Below are 25,513 nucleotides of genomic sequence, written 5' to 3'. Positions count from 1 at the left end.
ATCTTCTGGTAGACAGACCGCTCACTCTGAACAAGTGCTTGCTTGGACCAGCTCTCTTTTTGATTGGAGGCATTAGACCATTCTCCTTGTATGACTGGTGGAGGAGAGTCAGGCGTGTTCTACTGATGCTGAAAGACAAATTCCAGATGCATTATTATACAATAGATAGCCGTAACCACCATCAGACACACCTGGCTAACTTGATGGGCCATGGGATCATCTGGCGAAGTGGAGTCTTTTGTTTTAGACATGTAGCTAGCTAGCTAGCTAAACAATTAACCAAATCCCAATCCATAGAGTACTAGCAATACAAACTGATGGTCATAGCTAGCTAAAGTTAACAAAATAAGTTCAATGGCAGCTAGTTAGCTAGCTAACATTAGGCTATAACTAGCAATGCAAATGGCTTTCTGAGATAATATTACTCCACAGATCATACACGTAATGTTAGCTAGCGAGCCAGCCACCTAACGTCTGCTAGTTAGCTAACAGTAAGCTCTAACTTGCAATGAAAACAATTTTCTGCCAAAATTAGAAATGTATAATATATGAAACTGTAGCTAGACTCTTGCCCCTATACATGAATGAACTCTTCACGACAGACTGCAACCCCTTTCATTAAATAAGACGTCCTGTGTCATTTCCATTTTGTTTGTACAGCTTGCTTGGCCCGTTGGGTCATGTCACTCTGGTTCACATCGTCTGATTCATTTTCAGAGTCAGAGAGAGCCTGCATGGTTTGGTCGTCCTCCTGAAAGTAGTACATCACAACTTTTTCCCACTGATAGCGGGAAGCGCCTGATAAGCGCCCAGATATGTAGCGTTATCGACTGATAGTCGATAGCGCCTGATAAATTCAGGGCAGCAATGTTATTGAGAGCAGTAGCAACACATTTGCACTTCTCCACGGTGAACGTTATATCTTTAGAAAAAACTGCAGTTGAAAGGATTATCTACTCATAACAAGCATCTCATTATATAGAAGATGCTATAAGGCAGACCAATCCGAAACTCATCTCTCGCCGGATCCAGCCCATTCATTATCTCAGCCAGTCATGGCTAGCGGAAAGGTTCTTGTCTTTTTCTGTGGCTAAACCAACTAGGCTTGTAATTTAACAACTTCATTCGTATTTACAGATGACATACAGGTTTGTTATTAAGGCACATGAAAGTTCAAATGTTGAAGGCATTTCTGCCAAAAAACGCATTTTGATAAAAAAGAAATGTTCAAACGCTTCTCCTGTGAAGGTCGTGACTTGCGACATATGCCTAGTTTGCTGAAATGAGTCACATTTGTGCATAACATTTCAGAGAAATAAACTTTTTGTTTGTTTGAAAACGTTCTGGAATCTTTTACTTCATCTCATGAAACATGGGACCAACGCATTACATGTTGCGTTTATATTTTTGTTCAGTATAAATACATACAGTACATACTAACTCGTGGAGGCTATGGGTGTTCAGTGGCATGTGCATGATACGCCACTCAAACCACCTCGCCGGCCGGATTGAATGGGCCTGCTGGCCGTATGTTTGACACCCCTGCTGTAGAGTGTGTGTGACGTGTGCATGCTGCCATGATTGGCTGCTCTGTGCCAGGAATGGAGATTGCCCAATGTTCATTGGCTGTGTGTGTGTGTGTGTGTGTGTGTGTGTGTGTGTGTGTGTGTGTGTGTGTGTGTGTGTGTGTGTGTGTGTGTGTGTGTGTGTGTGTGTGTGCTCACCTGCACTGACCCCAATTACAAGCAGGCAGTTGATTTGTGTCATGTTGGGTTGTATGGGGCACATTACACTATTTATATAACTCACGTCTTATTGTTGGCTCTGACTCATCTAACACCCCAAACCATTTTTAATCATGTTAATATGAAGCAAGAGCCCCGGCATAGAGAAACAATGGGCCTGGATTCATCAAAAAAATACCACGGATATAAATACACTCATTGGGAATACAATCAAGCCCAGATTTATACACACATGCTAAGCCACATACCAAGCTGGTATCATTGTGAACGCGGAAAAGCGTGTGTGTTTCAGTCAAACTTCTCACCTCTCCCACTACAAGATGTCCAGGCTGGAAAGTGATTCCCTTGGTGTGAGGAGAGGGAGGGAGAGAGGGCGAGAGAGAGAGAGAGAGAGAGAGAGAGAAAAACTCTGATCTGTTTCCCAAAACCATCGTTATTAACACTCGGAATCTAACGCCTGCCTCAGGCCATTTGTAGAACAGCTAAGTGCATCGTTAGATGTTTTTTTGCCCTCCTGCGTCCCTTTATACACTGAAGATCTCTGCTGAACATCGTTTATCCGCCTCCCTGTAACCACCGATAAATTCAGAACAAAGTTGACTACAAATACAAGTTGCAAATGTCTTTGAAATAGATAAAAAAAAATAACTGCAACGTATAAAAATATGGAGATTAAAATTAAAATGGAGATAATATAATATAAATACAGTGTGCTATAGGCTAGGCCTATTTCAATCATATTGAAATCAGCGGCGGCCACTGATTGGCTGAATACCCGGGACGTGAGTGGTTGCAGCATGACAGAAATATGAAGCCAAGTTTTTGAACTAATGGTAGTTTCTTTGAAAAGATGTATATAAAGCGATCTGCGCATTTGAACAACAGCATAAATACACCTATTTCACTTTTGTATGTAAAAAACCGAATGACCACTGCTACACATGCTGCCAATGTCTTGAACAGATTTCATTATTGATAACTATTGATAATGAGCAGCCAACTCACGTCATGAAAGAACGGGTGCACCAGGGAGAATGCAACAAGCACGCAGATGCAATAAGTGAAAACATATTATGTACCTGGGGATAGCTAGCTAACATAATATCACAAAGCATGATGCGTTAGCCAGTTCACTTTAATTCTGAAATAACTTTATATTTCCACGTTAGTCATATATTAGTTTAGAAAGACTTGAAATTGGCATGGGAGCTAACTAGCTAGTAAGCTACAGTGAGGGGAAAAGTATTTGATCCCCTGCTGATTTTGTACGTTTGCCCACTGACAAAGAAATGATCAGCCTATAATTTTAATGGTATGTTTATTTGAACAGTGAGAGACAGAATAACAACAAAAATATCCAGAAAAACGCATGTCAAAAATGTTATAAATTGATTTGCATTTTAATGAGGGAAATAAGTATTTGACCCCCTCTCAATAAGAAAGATTTCTGGCTCCCAGGTGTCTTTTATACAGGTAACGAGCTGAGATTAGGAGCACACTCTTAAAGGGAGTGCTCCTAATCTCATCTTGTTACCTGTATAAAAGACACCTGTCCACAGAAGCAAGCAATCAATCAGATTCCAAACTCTCCACCGTGGCCAAGACCAAAGAGCTCTCAAAGGATGTTATGGACAAGATTGTAGACCTACACAAGGCTGGAATGGGCTACAAGACCATCGCCAAGCAGCTTGTTGAGAAGGTGACAACAATTGGTGAAATTATTCGCAAATGGAAGAAACACAAAAGAACTGTCAATCTCCCTCGGCCTGGGGCTCCATGCAAGATCTCACCTTGTGGAGTTGCAATGATCATGAGAACGGTGAGGAATCAGGCCAGAACTACACGGGAGGATCTTGTCAATGATCTCAAGGCAGCTGGGATCATAGTCACCAAGAAAACAATTGGTAACACACTACGCCGTGAAGGACTGAAATCCTGCAGCGCCCGCAAGGTCCCCCTGCTCAAGAATACATATACATGCCCGTCTGAAGTTTGCCAATGAACATCTGAATGATTCAGATGACAACTGTGTGAAAGTGTTGTGGTCAGATGAGACCAAAATGGAGCTCTTTGGCATCAACTCAACTCGCCGTGTTTGGAGGAGGAGGAATGCTGCCTATGACCCCAACAACACCATCCCCACCGTCAAACATGGAGGTGGAAACATTATGCTTTGGGGTGTTTTTCTGCTAAGGGGACAGGACAACTTCGCCGCATCAAAGGGACGATGGACGGGGCCATGTACCGTCAAATCTTGGGTGAGAACCTCCTTCCCTCAGCCAGGGCATTGAAAATGGGTTGTGGATGGGTATTCCAGCATGACAATGACCCAAAACACACGGCCAAGGCAACAAATGAGTGGCTCAAGAAGAAGCACATTAAGGTCCTGGAGTGGCCTAGCCAGTCTCCAGACCTTAATCCCATAGAAAATCTGTGGAGGGAGCTGAAGGTTCGAGTTGCCAAACGTCAGCCTCAAAACCTTAATGACTTGGAGAAGATCTGCAAAGAGGAGTGGGACAAAATCCCTCCTGAGATGTGTGCAATCCTGGTGGCCAACTACAAGAAATGTCTGACCTCTGTGATTGCCAACAAGGGTTTTGCCACCAAGTACTAAGTAATGTTTTGCAGAGGGGTCAAATACTTATTTCCCTCATTAAAATGCTAATCAATTTATAACATTTTTGTTATGGATTTTTTTGTTGTTACTGTTCAAATAAACCTACCATTAAAATTACCATTAAAATTATAGACTGATCATTTCTTTGTCAGTGGGTAAACGTACAAAATCAGCAGGGGATCAAATACTTTTTTCCCTCACTGTACCAAAGGTAGATAACTGGTTAATTTCACCAAAGAACGACCAAACTATTTCGAAATGCTTAAAACAATGACTGTAGCTGGCTAAATCATTTGATCATGCTTTGTGATACACCCGGTTTTATGTTGTTTTAGTCCACACAACATGTCGCCCTGTCACCTACAGTACAACCCGATGAACAACATGAGGGGAAACAATACAATTGGCCAAACTTTTTTGTCCTACCAGTTCCACGATGAAACTTTGTGCTGTTATAATTTATGCTATGAAATCCTGAGATTTTATTAGGGCAATTCCCCCTCATATCAAATAGCTGGAAAAACAATCCAAGCAATGATCACACGGCCTATGCCCCCATGGAGGCAGAGCTGCTGCTGCTAGCAGACACTAAGGGGCAGAGTAGTAACTGAACAGCTTGTTATGAACTATATCTTTTTTCAACGGGAAAATGTACACATTTACCACACTTTTATGAGCATTTAAAACATAATGGTGGGGCGCCGTCCTTAACACCCTAATTGGTGGGCTGACGCTGATTTAAATACATTTAATGTTCAATCAGTTGAGTTCTATTTTGCTACTTGTAGGCTACTGTCTGTAATTTGTCTCAATATATTTAATGATGTGTAACAACATGTGCATAATGATGTGCCAAATCTTGATTTAGTGCATCATTATAGGGTAAGCATTAGAATAACCAGCCTCAATACTTGCAGCCATAGATGATATCTTTCCAGGAGATGGTCCGTCATCAGTATTGTGGAATGATTCTAAAGTTAAGGTAAGCTTTCAATGGAGAAAGCTGATCCGAGCGCAGCTTGCCTTTCTTTTGATCCTATCAGTATCGACACATGCCTCAAAGACACACTTAGCCAACGTTCTCTCTGGGTGGTGTTTTGGGAAACTAATGTTACATTTTTGCCTGTTGTAGGAAAGATGCAGTGTTAAAACACTCGTAAGCCTAAGTTCCATCGCTATCGGGAAACCGGGCCCAGGTGTCTAAGCCAAGGTCAGTCTAACATTATCAACCAACTCAGTGGAACTCTGATCAGACACCATGCTAAATCCAGTGATCTCTCCCTCACTCTCCTGGGGGTGTGATTGAGCTTAGAGGAGGAAGGGGAATACCTGCACACTGTTTAGATACAACAGAGACACTAATGCAGCTCAACAGGAACAGTCAGCACATATGAGCTTTCATGAAAGACACACAGTAGCCCCTAACCTCTAGGCCCCCCCCCCCCCCCCGGCAGAAGAGAGAGCAGATCAGGTGTGCTGCTCATAACAGCAGCCATGAAATTCACACAACCCTTGCAGTCTGCAGACATTGGGTCAACTTTATTCCAGAACAATCAGTCATTTATTCCTGAAAGCTACAGTGTTTTCACAGAAACCATCCGCCTGATGTTCTGCCTTGAGAAAAATATGTTTTAATCTGACGATGTGTTTTCACATCCAGACACATAGTTGTTTATAGTAAGAGCTTCTAGTCTTCCAGCTTTAAAGTCATGTTCAGTGACTTCTAACGAGATGCATACAGAAACTTATCTGAGGCAACAAATTCTCCACAATGATCATTGCAGTGGCTTCTTCATCTCTGGCACAATCACACTTTTTGCCAATTATCTCTTTGTGTTTTTTTCCCCTCTGAGTGGTGAAGTGAACTGTTGAGACCTCTGCCTGTTGGTCTGGTAGACTGTATTCTAATCTGGCTGGCTGTTCTGAGGCAGTCTGGTGAGGAGATTTTAGATAATTGCCAGCTTGGTTCTCCAGAAGCTAACTCTAGCTGGGTAAGAGCTCATTAAAGACACTGGTTGTGTCCGAATACCCATTCTACATACTTAAACTGCATACCATTTACTCATCGTCGCACACTATTTATCACGTACTGTTTAGTCAAAAGTATGCAGTATGCCATGGCGCTAACGAAGTATGGGCTCCTGATTGGCTGAGTGCGAGTTGATTTGTCCAAATTCAACAAACATTTAGTTGTTGAGCCAGCCAAATAATAAAGTCTGAATAGGAATGGATCTATAGGCCTACTCAGGTTGGTTATAGGCAGACTATCACATTCGACATACAGTGCCTTCAGAAGATATTCATACCCCTTGACTTATGCCACATTCTGTTTTTTTACTGCCTGAATTCAAAATTGATTCAATTGTTGTTTTTTCACCCATCTATAAACAGTACCCCATAATGACAAAGTGAAAACATGTTTTTAGAAATGTTTGCATATTTATTGAAAATGAAATACAGAAATATCTAATATATACTGAACAAAAATATAAATGCAATATGCAACAATTTCAACAATTTTACTGAATTACAGTTCATATATGGAAATCAGTAAATAAATTCATTAGGCCCTAATCTATGGATTTCACGTGTTGGTCACAGATACCTTTAAAAACAAAAGGTAGGGGTGTGGATCAGAAAAGCAGTCAGTATTTGGTTTGACTGCCATTTGCCTCATGCAGCATGACACTCCTTCGCATAGAGTTGATCAGGCTGTTGATTGTAGCCTGTGGAATGTTGTCACTCCTCTTCAATGGCTGTGCGAAGTTGCTGGGTATTGGCTGGAACTTGAACATGCTGTCGAATATGAGTATTTACACCCCTGAGTCAATACATGTTAGAATCACCTTTGGCAGCGATTACAGCTGTTTAGTCTTTCTGGGTAAGTCTCTAAGAGCTTTACACACCTGGATTGTACTACATTTGCACATTATTATTTAAAAAATGCTTCAAGCTCTGTCAAGGTAGTTGTTGATCATTGCTAGATAGCCATTTTCAAGTCTTCCTATAGATTTTCCAGCTGATTTAAGTCAAAACTGTAACTAGGCCCCTCAGGAACATTCAATGTTGTCTTGGTAAGCAATTTCAGTGTATATTTGGCCTTGTGTTTTGCGTTAATGTCCTGCTGAAAGGTGAATTTGTCTCCTAATGTCGGTTGGAAAGCAGATTGAACCAGGTTTTCCTCTTGGATTTTGCCTGTGCTTAGCTCTATTCCATTTATTTTTATCCTATAAAAGTCCCTAGTACTTGCCAATGACAAGTTTACCCATAACATGATGCAGCCACCACCATGCTTAAAAATACGAGGTGGTACTCCGTCATGTGTTGTGTTTGCCCCTAAACATGCCTCAAACATAACACTTTTGTATTCAGGACAAAGTTAATTTCTTTGACAATTTGGCCTATGCATGCCTCTGGAGGCTCTGCAATTGCATCGCACCCTCCATACGGAGCCTCCGACCACATTTTCTAATCAAGCATAAACTGTCTTTTAGCCTTAGCGCTGAAACCTGTAGTGGCGGTCACTCCTCAACCATGATATGAGTAATGTTGATTTTCTGGTCTGAGGCACAGACGTATGGGCGAAAGGCCAGCAGTCAGCGCTAACCTTCTCTGGCCTTTATTGCACACACACACACACACACACACACACACACACACACACACACAGTGTTAGGTTATTGATTGTGAGAGAGCTGGGGGACAGATCGTAATAGGCAATTTGAGAGTACTCTGACATAAGGGCCAGATAAAACCATCAACAGAGCCAATATGTCACCACTCAGCTGTCCAGGACATGATTACTTCACTGCAACTGATCACATTCAAATGGTCAGGCCGGTGACATCATCAATGACAATCAGTAGTGTTTAGATGGCCAGGCTGTGACATCATGAATACTTTATGAAAGAGAATTGTTCAGCTCACTTAAGGCATTCCCACTGCCAGCCATTGTTATATTTGGGTCATTCTTGATTTTTTTTAGCATTATGATAACATTATGCCACCAGTAGGAGTAATAACACCAATGATGATAACACTAATAACACATTTTAGATAATTGAGGATTTTCAAAAATGTATGCCACATTCAGTATTCTCAAATCTAAGGCCATTTACCCTTTCAAAACCATTTACTAAAGTGATATGATTAATCCTTTTGCTCGTAATATAATTTAAATTGAGTAACACCAATGACACTTTATTTAGACACCAAATTATCATTGGAATCCTAAAATGTATGACATGCTAAAGTGTATAAGACTTTGGGACACAATATGTTATGTTACTTGTTATGTGTGACAAAACTGCACATTTTAGTGGCCTTTTATTGTCCCCAGCACTAGCTGCACCTGTATAATGATCCTGCTGTTTAATCAGCTTCTTGATATGCCACACCGGAGGTGGATGGATTAACTTGGCAAAGGAGAAACGCTCACTAATAGGGATGTGAACAAATTTGTGCACTTTAGAGAAATAAGCTTTTGGTGAGTAAGGAACATTTCTGGGGATCTTTTATTTCAGCTCATGAAACATGTGACCAACACTTTACATGTTGCGATTGTATTTTTGTTCAGTGTAATAGTGATTTGTATTGTAAGGGGGGACTTGCTGATGTGTAGTACCCAGTTGTGTGCTGTTTAGGAAAACTAAGAAAACTGATATTATGCTGTACATGATGGATACGGAATCAGACCTCGGAAGAAACTAACTTACAGTAATAACAGTGATTGCTGTAGGGGAGAGTGGGGAATGTTGAGCCATTTTATACATTCAGCATCACTACATCAAGGGAAATGTAGTATTATTTCTAACAAGGATATCTACATATATTTCAAAATGTTGTCTATCCCTGGAAGTAATCAGAATTCATGTTATCCAAAAAATTGTCCACTTGGCACAACATATGCCGGATATGGGGTAAGTTGAGCATAGGGACAGGACAAGTTGAGCCACCTTGGGGTAAGTGGGTGATGATGCTGGTAGGTCAAAGTTTAATTCATGGAATGGGGGTGTGGTATATCTTAAATGTATGTCTACGTTCAGATATTTTCTTTCTTGTCAATGTACCTCTTCAGTGTCATTCAGTAAATTTTTTTCATCCTTTGCTGCTGCTCGAATGGACTTCTTCCCTTCTCTCACTTCCTTGGCTGCTCTCCCAAGAACCTCACGGGGGGCTAGACCTTTGCTTGTTTTACATTAAATGTACAGTTTGTAACACAGGGCATGATGATGGCTGCTCTGTAACAATACAAGTGCACTTTACAAACAAAGTCTAACTTGAGTTCATGACTCAACTTACCCCAAGGCAAAAATTGACTATATTAGCCAACAAAGCTACAATGATGCACTTTCATGCTAGGTTTAGGACCTCATATTGTAGCTTATAGAGACCAACTGATCTACTTTGATTGAGATACAAGCATCATGAAACCTATAATGCAATAAATACCTTTGACTTTGTGAAAATAATTTTTGATTACCACTTTTTCTATGTGGTTTCTTCTTTCAGACTCCATGAAATGACCTGTTCCTAAATCGTTGGTCACATTAATAATTGTGTATATGATTTCCTAGAAACAAAGGGTGGCTCAAATAACCCTTGGGCTCAACTTATCCCACTCTCCCCTACTTGGGATTCAAGCACACTGCTGAACATAACACGGACACACGTACAGTGGGGGAAAAAAGTATTTGATCCCCTGCTGATTTTGTACGTTTGCCCACTTACAAAGAAATGATCAGTCTATAATTTTAATAGTAGGTTTATTTGAACAGTGAGACAGAATAAAAACAAAAAAATCCAGAAAAACGCATGTTAAAAATGTTATAAAATGATTTGCATTTTAATGAGGGAAATAAGTATTTGACCACTTTGCAAAACATGACTTTGTGATTGCCAACAAGGGTTTTGCCACCAAGTACTGAGGTCAGACGTTTCTTGTAGTTGGCCACCAGGTTTGCACACATCTCAGGAGGGATTTTGTCCCACTCCTCTTGGCAGATCTTCTCCAAGTCATTAAGGTTTCGAGGCTGACGTTTGGCAACTCGAACCTTCAGCTCCCTCCACAGATTTTCTATGGGATTAAGGTCTGGAGACTGGCTAGGCCACTCCAGGACCTTAATGTGCTTCTTCTTGAGCCACTCCTTTGTTGCCTTGGCCGTGTGTTTTGGGTCATTGTCATGCTGGAATACCCATCCACGACCCATTTTCAATGCCCTGGCTGAGGGAAGGAGGTTCTCACCCAAGATTTGACAGTACATGGCCCCATCCATCGTCCCTTTGATGCGGAGAAGTTGTCCTGTCCCCTTAGCAGAAAAACACCCCAAAGCATAATGTTTCCACCTCCATGTTTGACGGTGGAGATGGTGTTCTTGGGGTCATAGGCAGCGTTCCTCCTCCTCCAAACACGGCGAGTTGAGTTGATGTCAAAGAGCTCCATTTTGGTCTCATCTGACCACAACACTTTCACCAGTTGTCCTCTGAGTCATTCAGATGTTCATTGGCAAACTTCAGACGGGCATGTATATGTATTCTTGAGCATGGGGACCTTGCGGGCGCTGCAGGATTTCAGTCCTTCACGGCGTAGTGTGTTACCAATTGTTTTCTGTCCTCTTAAGGTAGTGATTAAGTATTTTAAAAGATCAATCATCAGCAGAGACATTTCCAGAGAGCCTTCAGAGCCATACTACTCATGATGACATCCCTAACATGTTCTTATCTGCTCTCTCCTGTGTGTGGTGGAACAGACTGATTGACAGATGTTGAATCTAAAGCCCTATTTCCACTATTGAATAATGCAACCAAACCATACTACACTCTTGAATAATGCAAGAATTCACAAGCATGTGCAGACAATTAAAGGGTTTATTTTCTCGTCTGTAGGTTACACTCATTGCCTTTCAGCTTCAAGGCAAAATTACAGAGTTGCTAACAGCAGTCTTCATCAAGTAACAATAGACTAAACTATTAACCCTCTCATACGAATATAAAAGTACAGTAAGCCTACCATACAACATCACAACAAACCAAGCTTCATTTTTATCAACATCATGCAATTCATTAAGTGGTGAAAGCAAATTGTGAGTATAAGTGAATTCACTGCCACAAGCTGTTTTATATGGAAGCTCATACCTGCCACACAATTTCTTTTAAATAAAATGACTCATGATATGTCAACGTGCACAATTAGTCTGATCAACTGTAGCCTACTGTTAACCACAGCTGCAGGTAGTCTAGAGAAACCATCTGGACCTGGCCAGGGGAAACGTAACATATTTGTATAGCCTAAGCTATGTATTTATAGCTTAAAATAGGCCCATTTATTTGTGTTCTGGAAAATGTGAATGTGATCAAATTTGGTTTATATTCAAACTTCAGCTGGCTAGGTTACATAGGCCTTTTAAATCCAAAATGATTGATTGACTGTATGAGTATATTTTTAATTACAGATACAAAGGCCTACACGATGAAACCCTGCATACAGCGAGCTCAGCCCTGTTAGTTTTATTGTCCAATCGCAGTGGTTGTCTCTTTGTCCATGTAAAGGGTTTGTTTTCGTCTTCCCTCGGAGCAGGAGTTTTTCCAGCCTCCTGAGTATAGTGAATGACACTCTGCAGCACACTGTGGTCAACACAGCCAAGGTCGACATCGCATGTGCCAGATGCTATCACATCACATGCACCTGCATAAGTACATGAACACGCACACACACACACACACACACACACATACATATATTTTTGCAGGCTCACAAACAGACATGCTCACACACATTTACAATATACACTTGCAAGTATAAATATTGTAAACACTGAGTGCACACAAAGCCCTTGTAATTACAAACACAATATGACTATAACCAAAAGGCAATTGACCAAACATGATAAGAAATGTAACATAAATGACCTATTACATAAAGCTGTATGTCCAGGCCTGGAACACAATGTTGCACTCTGATGTTGGCCCAGCAGAGTGAGATATTTGTTTTTCACTCAGGCACATGGTTTACAGTAGGCCTTCTATTCAGAAAGAGAGACAGATGCACATACACTAGACGCACACAACAGACCAGAGGGGGAGAGACAGCGAGGGAGGACAAGAGAGAGACCAAAGAAAGGAGCATTTGTTTTATTACGAAGCATCTCTGCCGCTGGTGAGAAAAATACAAAAGGTCATCTTTATTATTGTCTCACCACGGTTTAGAGAGAGGGATGGATGGGGAGGAGGGAGAGAGCTGGGGAAAACTCCCACCATGCATGGTGCGTCTCTAGAGTGCATGAGACACGTAAGACTGATGTTGGACACATGACAACAGTCCCCATGGAACATGACCAGAGGAGAAACACAGCTCTTCACCATTGTACTTATTATCTACAGTCACACAGAATTACCACAACAGCCCTTTAGAATTAGAACATTTCTTTAAAGCAAATCAGTGCTTCCAATTCTCTTTTCTTTGTGCATAATCGTTCTGAGAGTAGCCTGTCTTTTCTCTTGCACCTGGAAATAACCAACTTTGCACAGGACTGCTCAGAGGCGGCATGTGTCTGTGTGAGCTTGCGCGTGTACATTGGTGCGTATGTGATCTGTAATCTGGTACATGGGGGACAGATGTTCAATGTTCCTGTGTGTGCCTTCTGTCTGCCGTCCATCTGCCGTCCTCTGGGGACATTCTCTGTAGGAGTGAGTTGTGCATGTTGCACATGTGTGTAGAGAGAGAGAGAGAGAGAGAGAGAGAGAGAGAGAGAGAGAGAGAGAGAGAGAGAGAGAGAGAGAGAGAGAGAGAGAGAGAGAGAGAGTGTGTGTGTGTGTGTGTGTGTGTGTGTGTGTGTGTGTGTGTGTGTGTGTGTACACACACACTTGTTTTCCTACCTTATCAGGACCCCAGTGTCCTAACAATTCACCCGAATGTCCTGACAAGGTAGTAAAACAAGAACATTTTTGAAAAGTCAACTTTTTCATGTCCTGAATTTGTTCAAATGCTATGTTAAGCTTAACGTTTGGTTTTGGGGTTAAGGTTAAGTTCAGTTTTTTTGCAGGTTAGAGTTAGGTTAAGGAAAATCTGATTTTTAATGGTCAAACATTTTTACTCTCCAAAAAGTCCTGAGATTTCATGAAAATAAAGGGAAATGTGTCTTCCGCATTTAACCCAACCCCTCTGAATCAGAGAGGTGCAGGGGGCTGCCTTAAAATCGGCAACCACGTCTTCGTCGCCCGGGGAACAGTGGGTTAACTGCCTTGCTCAGGCATTGAACGACAGATTTTTAACTTGTCAGCTCGGGGATTCGATCCAGCAACCTTTCGGTTACTGGCACAACGCTCTAACCACTAGGCTCTGTGTGTGTGTGTGGGTGGCTATTGGCGGTTACACAGATAGCACTTGAATGACCAGTCTTTCAGCGCGTGTGAACTGTTGGGGCGAGAGGTAATATGACCAAAGGCCCAGCGTGATCCTCACTACTGCGCAGCTAGGCAAACACACACTGCAGAAGAGCAGTCTGTCCGTAGTACAGTACAAAGACACACACTCATTATTCTTCCTGAATTTCATTTGTAAAAATAAACACCAGCGCTCCATCTTTTCTCTTCTTCTCACACCCCCCTCTAATCACATGCCATTCCTGCTGCATGTGCTTTCCATCTCTTTCTAAACTCCTCTCTCACGTTGCAGAATTCCTAGAATGGACAAAGTCCATCAAACCACGTCAATGGAAACCCAATATGGCTGAAGTGGTATTCAGGATTGTGATGCATACTTGTCATGGGACATTGAACATCTATTTCAATTTTCTCATCCTCTCTTTTTCCAAGGAAATATCTGTCTGTGTGTGACTGTTGTCTCCCCTCTGGTGACCACAGCTAATGTTATTATGTTGGAGTGGACAGAAGGTCTGCCAGGTTCATAGGAAGTTATTGTAAAATCACACATCAGATTAGACTGCTGACACACTGGGTGGTAATGGCTTTTCCTACTACTCAGCCCAGAAACACATTTCAGCCTATTGCAGGCTGGTTCAGGTGTGGATGAGCCAGAGAAGGAAAGACAGAGAAAGGGACAGAGATGAGAGAAAGCGGAGAGAGATGAGTCAGGGATCAGGGTAGCACCATTAAGGCCGTCTGTGTCCAGGAATGATCAGAGGGAATGAACGGCTGGACTGAGCACCCCAATACGACCAGATGCTCTTTGATAGTGTGACTGACACACACACACACACACACACACCACACGAGACTAATAGAGAGTAGGAGACCATAGAAACCAGCCTTCACTGCTGCACAGAGAAAGATGAGAGAATGATGAGAGAGAGAACGATTAGAGAGATGGCTAGAGAGAGAGATGTAATGAGTGTGAGGGGGGGTATGGTTATATAAGGTATTGACACAGCAGTGTCTGGGTTGTGAACAAGAGGTGACTGTATTGATTAAATGCTATCCTGCTGTTTTTCTGCCTCATTATTCAATCCATCAGTGATCTGAGATTAGCATCAACAACAGCCAAGGAACACCACACACAGAGTGCCTCTTTGTCTCTCTGTTCCTGACCTCAACCAAAGACCACAACCCAATCACTGGCTGTTCTGTTTGGTGTGTAAGGGCATCCAGTGCACATTAGGTAAGGGAACGTTGGCTCAGCAGAGGTCCGCCTGTGCAATGGGCTGGCAGGATGACACCATCCCTCAGTTATACAATTTAGTCATTTAGCAGATGCTCTTATCCAGAGAGATTTACTGTTAGCGCATTCATCTTAAGATAGCTAGGTGGGCCAACCACATTTTTCCTTAATAAAGTAGCTTTCAGCAAAGTCAGAGCTAGTACGGGGAAAAAAGTCAAGTGCAAGTGTTAGTTCACAAAAGGCATTTGGGGGGGGGGGGGGGGGGGGGGGATTAATTAAGATGCTCTTGGAAGAGGTAGGGTTACAGATGGTTCCACCATTTGGGTGCCAGGACAGAGAAGAGGTTGGACTGGGCTGAGCGGGAGCTGTCCTCCTGTAGGGGTGGGAGGGCCAAGAGACCAGAGGTGGCAGAACTGAGTGCTCGGGTTGGGGTGTAGGGTTTTTGAGCATAGCCTGAAGGTAGGGAGGGGCAGGTCCCCTTGCTGCTCCGTAGGCAAGTACCATAGTCTTGTAGTGGATGTGAGCTTCAACTGGAAACCAGTGGAGTGTGCGGAGAAGAGGGGTGATATGGGAGAACTTGGAAAGGTTGAACACCAGGCGGGCTGCAGCATTCTGGATAAGTTGCAGGGGTTTGATGGCACAAGCAGGGAGCCCAGCCATCAGCGAGTTTCAGTAGTCTAGACGGGAGTTGACAAGAGCCTGGATTAGGACCTGTGCCACTTCCTGTGTGAGGTAGGGTAGTACTCCATGGATATTGTAGCGCATTAACCTGCAGGAGTGAGTGACAACTTTGATGTTTGCAGAGAACAACAGGGTGTTGTCCAGGGTCACGCTAAGTTTCTTTGCACTCTGGGTGGGGGACACCGCAGAGTTGTCAGCGGTGATATAGATGTCTTGGAGCGGGCAGGCCATCCCTGGGAGGAAGAGCAGCTCTGTCTTGTTGAGGTTGAGCTTGAGTCATAGGATGTGGAAAGGGAGAAGAGTAGGGTCGAAGAGGCAGAATCAGGAGACAGAAGCATTTAACAGAAGGGAGAGATGATAGGATAGAAGAGGAAAGAGTAGAGGGGGAGAGTGAGAGCGAAGATTGAGACAGCGCATTAACATCTGGGTAGGAGCTGAGTGGATAGGGTTGGAGAGGGAGACAAAAAGAAACAAAGTAGTGATCAAAGACCTGGAGGGCAAGTCAGTTAAGAACAAATTCTTACTTACAATGACGGCCTAGGAACAGTGGGTTAACTGCCTTGTTCAGGGGAAGAACAACAGATTTTTACCTTGTCAGCTCAGGATTCGAACTAGCAACCTTTCGGTTACGGGCCCAACGCTCTAACCACTAGGCTACCTACCACCCCTAATATTAGTAGGCGAACAGCCTCTGGTAAAGATGAGGTCAAGCGTATTGCCTGCCTTGTGAGTGGGAGGGGACTGTGAAAGGGAGAGAGCAAAAGAGGCAAGGAAGGGAAAGGTAGTTACAAATAAATTAATCAAAGGCAGATGTCAGGAGGGTGAAGTAGCCAAGTACGATAAGTGGTAAGCCATTGCCAGGAAATTAGCTTATCAAGGTGTCAAGCTCATTGAGGAAATCTAAGGGCACCTGGTGGGCAATAGATGACAACAATGTCAAGCTTGAGGGGACAAGTGACAGTGACAGCACGGAATTCAAATGAGGAGATGGACAGGTGAGTAACAAAGGAAATATGAGAAAAAACGTAGTGAGATGAAGAGAGAGCAGCTGGAGTAGCAGTGTTATCTGGGGTGATCCATGTCTCCGTCAGGGCCAAATAGTCAACGGACTGAAGGGCAGCATAGACTGAGGATGAACTCTGCCTTCTTGACCTCAGATTGTCAGTTCCAAAACACTGACAGAGACCAGGAATTCCACATAGTGTACCCTGCACGCACAACCTAAATTAGAAGGGTTGCAACCAAGGGGTGTGGAGCAAATAACAAGGAAAGCTAGTCAAGTGAGAGAGTGGTATGGAGCCTTCCTCAATTTTCCTTCCACGAATAATTCCGCAAAACAACGAGACCGCAACTGACAAGACCACCGGTACACAGCTCCTGCTGAGAAAACAAGGAAGACTGAAGTACTCATACAAATTGCCTTGCAGAGGTGAAGAGCACAACTCCCAGTACTATTGACAAGTAATTTTTCCAACAATTGTTTACAGACAGATTATTTCACCTTATCACAATTCCAGTGGGTCAGAAGTTTATATACACTGAGTTGACTGTGCCTTTAAACAAGTTCGAAAATTCCAGAAAATGATGTCATGGCTTTAGAATCTTCTGATAGGTTAATTGACATCATTTGAGTCAATTGGAGGTGTACCTATGGATGCATTTCCAGGCCTACTGTCAAACTCAGTGCCTCTTTGCTTGACATCATGGGAAAATTAAAAGAAATCAGCCAAGACCTCAGAATTTATTTTTTTTATATATTTTTTTTTAGACATCCACAAGTCTGGTTCATCCTTGGGAGCAATTTCCAAACGCCTGAAGGTACCATGTTCATCTGTACAAACAATAGTACGCAAGTATAAACACCATGGGACCGCGCAGCTGTCATACCGCTCAGGAATCAGACGCGTTCTGTCTCCTAGAGATGAACGTACTTTGGTGCGAAAAGTGCAAATCAATCCCAGAACAACAGCAAAGGACCTTGTGAAGATGCTGGAGGAAACAGGTACAAAAAGTAGCTATATCCACAGTAAAGCGAGTCCTATATCGACATACCTTGAAAGGCCGCTCAGCAAGGAAGAAGCCACTGCTCCAAAACCACCATAAAAAAGCCAGAATACGGTTTGCAACTGCACATAGGGACAAAGATCGTACTTTTTGGAGAAATGTCCTCTGGCCTGATGAAACAAAAATAGAACTGTTTCGCCATAATGACCATTGTTATGTTTTGAGGAAAGGGGGGAGGCTTGCAAGCCGAAGAACACCATCCCAACCGTGAAGCACGGGGGTGGCAGCATCATGTTGTGGGGGTGCTTTGTTGCAGGAGGGACTGGTGCACTTCACAAAATAGATGGCATCATGAGGTAGGAAGATTATGTGGATATATTGAAGAAACATCTTAAGACATCAGTCAGGAAGTTAAAGCTTGGTTGCAAATGGGTCTTCCAAATGGACAATGACCCCAAGCATACTTCCAAAGTTGCGGCAAAATGGCTTAAGGACAACAAAGTCAAGGTATTGGAGTGGCCATCACAAAGCCCTGACCTCAATCCTATAGAAAAGTTGTGGGCAGAACTGAGAAAGCGTGTGCGAGCAAGGAGGCCTACAAACCTGTCTTAGTAACACCAGCTCTGTCAGGAGGAATGGGAAAAAATGTTCGCCCAACTTAGTATGGGAAGCTTGTGGAAGACTACCCGAATCGTTTGAGCCAAATTAAACAATTTAAAGGTAATGCTACCAAATACTAATTGAGTGTATGTAAACTTCTGACCCACTGGGAATGTGATGATAGAAATAAAAGCACTCCACAGTATCATTCTGACATTTCAGATTCTTAAAATAAAGTGGTGATCCTAACTGGGAAGACTGGGAATTTTTACTAGGATTAAATATCAGGAATTGTGACAAACTGAGTTTAAATATATTTGGCTACGGTGTATGTAAACTTCCGACTTCAGCTGTATGTCCACTCAAGGCTAGGCGTCCCGCTAGCGGGACACCTGTCGACATCCGGTGAAATTGGAGGGCGCGTAATTCAAATAAATAATCATAAAAATTATGGATATTAAACATTATGAACATGCAAGTATCTTATATCGGTTAAAAGCTTAAATTCTTGTTAATCTAACTGCATTGTCCAATTTTACAATAGGCTTTACAGCGAAACCATACCATTCGATTGTTTGAGGACGGCGCCCCACAACATATTTTTCTACCTGCACAGGCTTCATAAAATCACAAATAGCGATTAAATAAATCACTTACTTTTTGAAAAACTTCCTCTTATTTGCAATCCAAAAGGTTCCCAGCTACAACATGCATGGTCATTTTGTTATATAAAATCCTTCTTAATATCCCAAAAAGTCTATTTAGTTGGCGCCATCGATTTGAGTAATCCACTCTTTCAACATGCAGACAAAGGAATCCAAAAAGCTACCGCTAAACTTTGTTAAAATACGTCACAAAGACTGATTTCCAACTGTGACTCCCAGTACCAAAACTCAAAATTCTTCCTCGTTTGGTAAGAAACAAGCCTGAAACCTTGAACAAAGACTGTTGACATCTAGTGGAAGCCATACGAATTGTAATCTTGGAGCTGGAATTGCATAGGACCCATAGCTTTCCATTGTGAGAGCATGGGATTTCAAAAAGAAAAAATTGGGTTGGTCTTTCTTTGGATTTTCTCCTACCATCTCAATTGTGTTATAGGCTCATACATTATTTTAACATTTCTACAAACTTCAACATGTTCTCTCCAATGGTACCAATTATATGCATATTCTGGCTTCTGGGCCTGAGTAACAGGCAGTTTACTTTGGGCACATCAGTCAGGTGAAAATTCAGAAAAAAGGACCCTAGCCCTAAGAAGTTTTTTAATGTTAACATATGTGTTATAAACATTTGGAATTTCCTCACTACATGCAAACATGAGCATTTCTGCATCTCACCGGAAGAAACGGGCCAGCTACATTTCCTTGTTGTAAGCAAATCCCAATACCCACAATTCAGTGATTTCAGGATGTGGAGGACTGCCCCGTGGAGGTTCAAAGAGGAAGGCATCCGATCAGCCAACATCAGCGCAGCAGAAAAGAGCTAGCTAGCTTTCAGAATATACTGGCAAGACATTCCAAAGCATATCAATGTAATGAGTCAGCTTATATCTGGCAATGTGATTTGTAACTTTGCAGGCTGACATTAGCTAACGTAACCTAATGAAGCTAACCTTTAGCTAGCTAGCTAACCAACGACCACAGAGGTTAACGCAACTGTTTTCTATTTAGAGTCCGATCCCATCTGCATCAACATCAAGCTCAGCACCAGGAACTAGTGTAAGCCACATTCTAAAATCGACAATCTTTGCCTGACTCCTCCATGATGAGCAAAAAAATCTGCTGGAGCTAGGCATAAACATGATCCGTGTCTTGTTGTCATAGTTCGTGTGTTTACAAGTAGGCTACAACTTCTACAGTAGTTTTCTGTATTATGGAGGCTTAGTTGCTTTTTCATGCAAGGCTTGAAGTCTAAATTGGAGAAAGGGAGGTATTAGTAAGGAGGGGATGGTGTGGGTGGGTGGGTGGGTGACTGACTGATGTCTGTTGGGGGTGGGTAGTGTGTGAAGGTTAGTATGCATGATTTATTGACATGAAAAAAATACTTTTACATGTTACATTTATAGATTTCTTCAGTATATAAACACATGTCAAGTGTTGGTCCCATATTTCATGAGCTGAAATAAAAGATCCCTGAAATGTTCCATATAAAGCTTCTCTCAAAGTTTGTGCACAAATTTGTTTACATCCCTGTTAGTGAGCATTTCTCCTTTGCCAAGATAATCCATCCACCTGACAGGTGTGGCCTATCAAGAAGCTGATTAAACTGCATGATCATTGCACAGATGCACCTTGCGCTGGTGATAAAAGGCCACTCTAAAAATGTGCAGTTTTGTCACACAACAATGCCACGTCTCAAGTTTTGATGGAGTGTGCAATTGGCATGCTGACTGCAGGAATGTCCACCAGAGCTGTTGCCAGAGAATTTAATGTTAATTTCTCTATCAAAAGCCGCCTCTGCTTTATCAAATTTGGCAGTATGCCCAACAGGCCTCACAACCGCAGACCACATGTAACCACACCAGCCCATCTTCACCTGCTAGATCGTCTAAGACTGTTAGAAACTGTCTAACCTGTCTGGGAACCTGGGACGTTTGCGTCCCACCCTAGTCAACAGCCAGTGGAATCGCATCGCGCGAAATACAAATACCTCATAAATGCTATAACTTCAATTTCTCAAACATATGACTATTTTACACCATTTTAGAGACACACCTCTCCTGAATCGAACCACGTTGTCCGATTTCAAAAAGGCTTTACAGCAAAAGCAAAACAGATTATGTTAGGAGAGTACCCAGCCAGAAATAATCACACTGCCATTTTCAAAGCAACTAGCATGCATCACAAATACCCAAAACACAGCTAAATGCAGCACTAACCTTTGACAATCTTCATCAGATGACACTCCTAGGACATCATGTTACACAATACATTAAAAAAAAATTCGATAAATATCATATATATAAAAACAGCATTTTACATCGGTGCGTGACGTTCAGAAAATATTTTCCCTCAAATGCTTCCGGTGAATCAGCGCTACAATTTACAAAATTACTATTCAATTACATTGTTAAAACGTAATATTGTCATTCAAAGAATTATAGATTAACATCTCGTGAATGCAACCGCATTGCCAGATTTAAAAATAACTTTACTGGGAAATCACACTTTGCAATAAACGAGGTGCTATGCTCAGAAAAATAGGCTAGGCGTTACAGGTTAGCGCCATCTTGGAACCATCTAAAATCAAATATACTATTGCACATATTCCCTTACCTTTGATTATCTTCATCAGAAGGAACTTCCAGGAATCCCAGGTCCACAACAAATGTAGTTTTGTTCTAAAAAGTTAATAATTTATGTCCCAATAGCTCCTTCTTGTTAGCGCGTTCCGAAGGCTACTCATAATGTTCGAGGCGCGCGGGACTTGTCCTCACGAATGTGCAAAAAAAATATATTTACGTTCGTTCAAACATGGCAAACGTTGTATAACATAAATCTTTAGGGCCTTTTTCAAATCAGAGCTTCAATAATATTCAAGGCGGACGATTGCATTGTCTTACTAAACGTTTCGGTAACGAAAGGGTACCCACGGGTGCCCGCGTCATAGTAGTAATGGCCCTCCCCCTATGGCCAACTTTCCAGGCCTCTCGTTCGGTCAGTTTTTACCGGAGAAGACTCAAACCACTTTGTAAAGACTTGACATCTAGTGGAAGCCTTAGGAAGTGCTAAATGAATCCTAACTCACGGTGTGTTTCATAGGCAAAGTGTTGAAGGTGATTCCACAAATCAGATTTCCACTTCCTGCATGGAATCTTCTTAGGTTTTGGCCTGCCATATGAGTTATGTTATACTCACAGACACCATTCAAACAGTTTTAGAAACTTTAGGGTGTTTTCTATCCAAATCTACTAATTATATACATATTCTAGTTACTGGGCAGGAGTAGTAACCAGATTAAATCGGGTACGTTTTTTATCCGGCCGTGCAAATACTGCCCCCTAGCCCCAACAGGCTAAGGGAAGCTCATCTGCGTGCTCATCGTCCTCACCAGGGTCTTGACCTGACTACAGTTTGGCGTTGGAATCAACTTCAGTGGGCAGATACTCACCTTCCATGGCCACCGGCACGCTGCAGAAGTGTGCTCTTCACAGACGAATCCCGGTTTCAACTATACCGGGAAGCTGGCATACAGTGTGTATGGTGTCACATGGGTGAGCGGTTTGCTGAGATCAACGTTGTGTACAGAGTGCCCCATGATGGCGGTGGGGTTATGGTATGGGCAGGCATAAGCTAGGACAATGAATACAATTGCATTTTATCAATGTCAATTTGAATGCAGAGATATCGTGACGAGATCCTGAGGCCCATTGTCGTGCCATTCATCCGCCACCATCACCTCATGTTTCAGCACGGCCCCATGTCGCAAGGATCTGTACACAATTTCTGGAATCTGAAAATGTCCCAGTTCTGCAATGGCCTGCATACTCACCAGACATGTCACCCTTAGAGTATGTTTGGGATGCTCTGGATCGACGTGTACGACAGCCAGTATCCCCCAATATCCAGCAACTTCACACAGCCATTGAAGAGGAGTGGGACAACATTTCACAGGCCACAATGAACAGCCTGATCAAACTATGCGAAGGAGATGTCACACTGCATGAGGTAAATGGTGGTCACACCCGATACTGACTGGTTTCTGATCCACACCTACCTTTTTAAAAAAAAAAAAGTATCTGTGACTAACAGATTCATATCTGTATTCTCAATCATGTGAAATCCATAGATTAGTGCCTAATGACTTTATTTCAAGTGACCGATTTCATTATATGAACTATAACTAAAATAACTGAAATTGTTGCATGTTGCGTTTATATTTTTGATCAGCGTAATAACCATCATATCGAAGTAAACTTAATCACGTGAAGATACGGTGTGGTCCTCCCACTACGACTCGGGAAAGCATGCAATTTATTGGACTTTCCATATGAAATAAGTTATGATGAACTTCACAGGATGGTGAAAGTGCTGGTGATTAGCTTGATGCTCCTCTCCAATAAATATTGAGGGTCCTATTCTGGTGACATGATGATTGATGCTTGGCTGCCATTCGAAAAATTAAAATATCGCTCTTTTGTCAATAATAATCTCATCATGTAGGCTATACCTGCACTGTATCCGCAAGCTGTTTTTTTAGAGCGCATGTGCCAATACCAGATTGTGCACATTCACTATACAAAACCATCAGTAGGGTTGAAAATGCGATGGAAACGCACTTAACTTAATGGGAATTTAAATCGCAAACTTTTTTTTATGTGCACTACATCATCACGCACAGACTTATCTGCAACAAGTCAATTTGATGGAAACATCTCTGCTGGGAAAATGTGCATATTTTATTTATGTAGATTTTAGATTAATCGCATGAAAGTCTGTTGCAAATTAGATGGAAACCTAGTTACTATAGCAAATACGTAGACATGGCTTGTATTCAAGAAAGCATTTATTAGCTCTGGAGACCGAGGTGAGTTTACACAGCAGTATGCAGGAACAGTTATGGCAATGTATGACATATACAGAAGAAGAAAAATATACTACTAACGCTTTTAATAAATACTAGAGTTCTATAAAGGGAACACTTGCAAATGGTGTATTTGGGTGGTGCAGTGAGGTGTTCTGAGTCACTTTGATACAAGGGGAGATCGTTGTTATGGGACCTTTCACATCTCCTCGAGTCATCAACCTCTGTATCCAAGCGGTATTGTCTGTGAGAAAGACAAACGCTATTACACATTCATGAGCAATCGTTGTGTACTGTCTGTATTCCTACTGTAGCAACATGGTGTAGCATGAGACATCTCACAGACACGTTAGCTAGCTAGCTACTACACACAGGTGTAGTTACTCCAAGAATAATATGAGTCCTCAAGCCAAAGTCATTATTTTACCCTCTGCCATCAAAACATTTCTACAGTATTGCTCCTAATGAGAGGCACTGAAGCTAGCTAGGCTAGTTACCTAGCTAGCGACTACAGTACATTTTAGGTATAGTAAACACAGCTAGCTAGCTAAATTTGGCCAGTTGTGGTACTAGCAAGCCCTGTTATGCCTGAATTGATCACCAAATTGTATTGAACAACACCGCCTTGTGCAAAAAAAAAAGCTTATATTGCTAGCTTGCTACCGACAGCAAAACAACTTGCTCGTTTGTCATTTACCATTCTGAGTCCTGGTCCAGCTGGTCTCGCAATTATTCTCCCTGTCTCAACTCCTCTTCAGTGTATTCCGGCTCAACTAAATAAGGCTGTATGTTCCTATGTAAAAGAACATAAATGTTTGGTCGTCCAGCTCTTCTTGGAATAAGGAATCATCAGAAGCAGCCATTGTTGCTAATTATTTAGCAATCTTGGATAGACAGTGCAAGGTAACATAGCTCCGGTGAAACTGTAAACTAGTACTGCTCACGTTTTGAAAAGCCTGCCTTCGAGAGTGGGAACAAGAAAATATGGCTCCCGTCAGGCTTTAGTCTTTACAAAGCGAGGGGAAATGAGTCAACCTAGACATCCTGCAATGTCCTGGCAGATGGGAACCAATGGCTCTATTGAACAAGGACAACCTTACCTACTCGCTGATAGTGTGATCGTGCAATTGTTGAAACACAAAGGCCACAATAATTGCTACAAAACATGACGCCATTCATAAGATAAGACAGTAGGCTCCCTCAACCAATGACATCATTGGTTGAACTCTCCCGGGACAAAAATACAGCTAATACAGCTAATACAGCATAATTATGTCAAACAGCCTCATGTAGGTAGACTGAAAAAAACAGCCCAAATACTGTCTAGTGGTGAAGTTGTCCTTTAAAGTAGATGGCCCTAGCTAGCAAAAAGACAGTACAAGACAACAGATGAAGAAAAAAATTATACTTACCACTCCTGGAGATATCAGGAGTAATATCAACAAAGAAGTTACATATTCACTTTCCTCTGTTCAGACAGTCTAATCGTTATTCTCTTTCACCCAAGGGGTGATGGTTAGTGGTGGTTGAAATTCTATAAATGTGGTTGTAGCCTGTAGAGTTGGACGCTTCTACTGTAAGAGTAAAGGACATGGTGTTGTTTGAGTAACTTTGCTTTGGATCTGAAAACTTGTGGTAGCTCCCTGGGCTAATGCTTTGGCTTTACCTCAGTGGGCTAACATGGCTTGGAGTAATACAGAAAAACAGTGTTCAATACCCAGTCAT

The 25,513-nt window shown here is 42.1% G+C and overlaps 1 protein-coding gene across 2 annotated transcripts in view; it reads left to right on the top strand.

The window, feature by feature from the left end:
• The window catches only part of LOC106565629 (cyclin-dependent kinase 18), a 62,312-nt gene that overhangs the window by 7,905 nt on the left and 28,894 nt on the right, over positions 1-25,513 (top strand). The window lies entirely within an intron of this gene.

The sequence above is a fragment of the Salmo salar genome, chromosome 12, assembly GCF_965601325.2.
Source record: "Salmo salar chromosome 12, fSalSal1, whole genome shotgun sequence".
NCBI lineage: Eukaryota > Metazoa > Chordata > Actinopteri > Salmoniformes > Salmonidae > Salmo > Salmo salar.
This window is presented reverse-complemented; position numbering and strand designations above follow the sequence as displayed.